This window comes from Camellia sinensis, chromosome 5 (genome assembly GCF_055761805.1).
Source record: "Camellia sinensis isolate YWXY chromosome 5, ASM5576180v1, whole genome shotgun sequence".
Taxonomy (NCBI): domain Eukaryota; kingdom Viridiplantae; phylum Streptophyta; class Magnoliopsida; order Ericales; family Theaceae; genus Camellia; species Camellia sinensis.
In genome coordinates, this window is record NC_138965.1 from 65,145,483 (window position 1) to 65,150,061 (window position 4,579).

Sequence of the window (4,579 nt, forward strand, 5' to 3'; positions counted from 1 at the left end):
GGGTGTCTGTAGATACATCCAAGACTGAGGCAGTGCAAGATTGGGCACAGCCTAAGAGTGTGTTTGAGATCCACAGTTTTCTGGGATTAGCTGGGTATTACCGCCGGTTTGTGAAGGATTTCTCCAGGTTAGCTTCGTCGTTGACTAGGTTGACGCGGAAAGGGGTCAAGTTTGTGTGGAGTGAGACTTGTGAAAAGTCGTTCCAAGAGCTGAAAGTTAGATTGACCACCGCTCCGGTCTTGATTATCCCGGAGAGAGGGTTGGGTTATGCAGTCAAGTTGAAGAAGCAGCGCCGCCGTGAGTAAAAATCTACCTCCGGAGCCTCCGCCGCGGACGCCCCTGACCCCCTCGGCGCCAACTACAGTGATGTCCCACTCGAGGACCTCCAGTCGAAGGCCATCTCGGGCCGAAAATGGATCGAGATCGCGAATTTGAACGACCAGAACGTGCTGATTCGGGGGCGAGCTCATGCGATCCGCAGTGTGAGCAAGAAGATGGCATTTTTTGTTGTTAGAGAGTGGGGATTCACTATGCAATGCGTGCTCTCTGTTGCTCCGGACGTGGTTAGTCTCCAGATGGTGAAGTTCGCCACTGGGTTGAGCAAAGATTCGTATGTTGATGTCGAAGGGATTATCTCCGTTCCTAAGGATCCCATTATAGGTGCTTCTCAGCAGTAGGTATAATTGCATTTCTGTGTCAATTTTGAGAATGGTTTGAGATTATTAATGCATGAGATTGACAATTCTGAATCCATAATTCACCACAATGACATGATAAGTGAGTTGGGCCATTGATGGTTGAGTTTGTGACAAATTAAAAGTTGGATGATGCACAACTTCCCTTAAGGTCCTTAAACCAATTGACATGGAGTTGTCCACATCACGGTGGATAAATTTAAGGGTCTCAAGCTTTTTCGTGACAGAATTTTGGGTTTCGTTTTATAAGTTACAAGTACAGAAAATTACTTGACAATCATGTTTTGATGTCAATGCTTATTGATTCACAGGTGGAAATTCAAGTGAAGAAGCTTTACTACATCAGCAAGGCGGTTCCTGCCTTACCTATTAACATTGAGGATGCTGCACGCGGTGAAATTGAAATTGAAAAGGCTTTACAGGTGTGTTTATATATCTTTTCTTACATGTACATGAGATATCTCTTCTTTGGAAAGTTGACAGTGTACCCACTCATTTGTAGATGAGCTTCCATTAAATTTTGTGTTTTTGTATTATTTGACAAATTTGACTTAGGTACTTACCCTCTAAGGGTCTATGTTAATCTAGTCTCTCAATGGGTGCAAGCTGGAAAATAGCTTGTTCGTGTCAATCAGGATACCCGTTTGAATTTTAGGGTTCTTGACCTGCGTACTCCTGCTAACCAAGGAATATTTCGCGTTCAGTGCCAAGTTGAAAATGTAAATCCGCATCTTGTAGTCTACCTATTTTATTTGTATCCATTCATTTTTTATAAATTATAATGTGCGTGGTTTCTTGGAATACTATACGCCATTGCTTGAAGGAAAGAAAAAGATATATGAAGTCATATTTTCAAAAGTTCTTATATTAGTTATGGTGATTAGGCATGGTGTCAGTTGGTAAAGAAGGCGTGGTTGTGTCTTATGTTTGAACCTATTCTAGAAAAAATGAAATGAAAAATGAGACTGAATATCATTTGTATTTACTTATGAACGAAAAAAAAAAATGGTAGTGTGCCAATCAGTGTAACCAAACATGTGGGTTGTTTGGAATGAAGTTCAATAAATTACCGGGTATATTTGCCAATAGTATTGCCAAGCTGAACGGGGCTTGGTCCTTAATTCAGTTTCACTGTTGTGTAGATATTCAGGCAGTTCTTGCTAGCTGATGGCTTTGTTGGGATTCATACCCCAAAGTTAGATAGGAGGCTCTAGTGAGGGTGGCTCAGTTGTTTTTAAGCTGGACTACAAAGGCCAACCTGCATGTCTGGCACAGTCACCTCAGCTTCACAAGCAACTGGCAATTTGTGGTGATTTTGGTTGAGTTTTTGAAATAGGTCCTGTTTTCAGAGCAGAGGACTCCCACACGCACAGACACTTATGTGAGTTTACAGGTCTTGATGTTGAAATGGAAATTAAGGAGCACTACTCCAAGGTAAAGTTGAATTGTTCACTTCTTGAAGTGCCAAGACTACCAACTAGTAATGCAATTGTCTCTGTGGTAGTAAGATGCTCTAGCTTCTTTTTACAGGTGATGGATATTGTGGATCGGTTATTTGTTGCAATGTTTGATAGTTTGAATGAGAAATGTCAGAAAGAGCTTGAAGCCATTGGGAAACAGTATCCATTTGAGCCTTTGAAGGTCATGTCGTTGTTTTCTCATTGTAGTTGAAATACTCTACATCATATTTCATTATTGGAAATAATAACATATTATATACGCCTGCCTACCAGAAAACTCTTATAAAAAGTAATTTTAGTGATCACACTAAAATATATTTTAGACTTCTGTCTGGGAATTTTTGTGATAATTCAACAATTCTATATGTCTGTAGATAGTCCTATTTTGTTACTGATTATTGGCACTGATTGGATATCCATGTAGTACTTGAGAAAGACTTTACGACTTACATTTCAAGAGGGGGTTCAAATGCTAAAGGTGACACCTCTCCCTCTCCCTCTCTCTCTAATGTATTATTTACTGAAAGCATTGTTTTCAAATTGAGAACCACATTGTGATATTTGAATTGAAATAGTAATTTTAAGAATTGTGAATTGGATCAAATCTAGAATCATAAGATTCGGCACAAACTAGCAAAAGATTTTGGGACGTTTTTTATACCTTAGTTTTTCTACAAGGACATGATTACAAATTCTAATTAGCTTGTTAGAGCATAGTTTTGGCATAATTTAGGGGCTGTTTATTGGCCTTGAATTTATTGAACAGTAAGGTCTTCTCTATACACCAGAGCCTCTTATGGATGGTAACTCAAAAGAAGATGAGAAACAAAAGAAGTAGATAAAGAAGAAAAATCTAGGATCCACTTAGAATTCTTTTGAAATTAAGAGCAACGGGTAAAGGCTAATACATCACAAAAAGCTGCAAAAGCTTGTCATGGGTTTAGAAAAAGAAACTCCTATTGAGCTCTACTAATTTTATCTAATTCCGGAACAGAAAACTAAAATCTTTGACTAGCTAGAATATTCAACAACTAATATAGACCATGTACAAAAACCAATAAAAAAAAAATCATTTGTAATCAAGAACGGTCCATGTACCCATACTACAACCTATGTCCAAAAGTATGAAATTGCCAAAATAGTCCAACTCCAAACCAAACCAATCCCAATTAAGCATTGGGTTCCAATCAAGTAGGATCAGCTACATGAATCTTTTTCATCATTTTGCTCTGTCAAGAGCTACATACTCAGTTAAGTTCAGATTATACAAGAATCCAAGAAAAATCCAGATTAGATATTCTTCTTATTTTCCCACTGTGCATCAGCTTGCAAATTCTATCACAGAGCAAAATCCCCTCAATAAAATGGTACCAAAGAAGACCTTCAACAAAAAGACAAGATAGCAACTTCCCATTGGCTGCATTCAACAGGTATTCAACTGTTACACGCTTGTCCAGATAATTCTGATTTAATAGCATGCAAAATTTCATAGTCTGGGGATACTATTGTCCAAATACGCACTTCAGCATTAAAACCATGTAGAGATTCTGGTATCGATCTAGGAAGAATTGTTGATCTATTTTTAAGTATCATTATGGTCAACGACCACCTACTAAATTGGAGAAAGTGAAAAACCAGCAACAGATAAGAAGCCAACCACCAAGATAAAAAAACACTAAACAAGGAGCATCAAGAAAAAATAGGTATTTGTAAGAAAAAATAATAATAATAATAATATAAAAAAATAAAATAAAATCCAGGAAAATATCCTACCTCTCCAACAAATAGTCAAGGTCTCAAACCCAGAGCAGAACAAGGAGCATCAAGAAGAACTCGATCGAAGCTATTTGGAGAAAAACCTTCTGATTTTTCGATCCTACCACCAATGCCATGATTTCTTCCAACCCCATTTCTCTGTGTCGAGATACTCTTCCGGAGTTCAGCTTTGCTAGTGTAAGTCATTTGAGTTGCTTTTCCATTGGTAACTAAAATATTATAAGTTGGTTAGATATGGAAATTGGACTCATAGGGTAGGGGAAGTTGCACTCATCATGCACATATCAACCATGGAATAGAACAACCATAAATCTGTCATCCCCAAAATGGAAATGAATTCCTGCCATGTGTGGTAAGGGAGATTGGACTAAAGCTAGCAAAGGAAATGACATGAATTCTAAGGATAATTAAATCAAAGGTAAAAAGGGAAACCCTAAGGAGAATTTCTAGAATATAATTCATGGTTCAAAGCACAACCATATTTCAAAGTTCGAAACTTCTAACCCTTTCAGCTCTCCAACATGACATGTTATGCTAGAGTTCATTATCATATGTGGCTATTCCAGTGGAAGTTTGATGATTTCATCTTTTATTTTTTAGTGAAACTGTTATAAACGCACTATCTGCATATCTACCACTTGTTCTCCC

The 4,579-nt window shown here is 37.9% G+C and overlaps 1 pseudogene across 1 annotated transcript; it reads left to right on the forward strand.

Moving 5' to 3' along the window:
• Positions 1-1,141: 1,141 nt before the first annotated feature.
• LOC114301713 (aspartate--tRNA ligase 2, cytoplasmic-like) lies at positions 1,142-2,699 on the forward strand (annotated as a pseudogene). Its single transcript, XR_014331151.1, has 5 exons — positions 1,142-1,177; positions 1,313-1,414; positions 1,838-2,129; positions 2,226-2,336; positions 2,580-2,699. The product of XR_014331151.1 is annotated as an aspartate--tRNA ligase 2, cytoplasmic-like (transcript).
• The last annotated feature ends 1,880 nt before the right edge of the window (positions 2,700-4,579 follow it).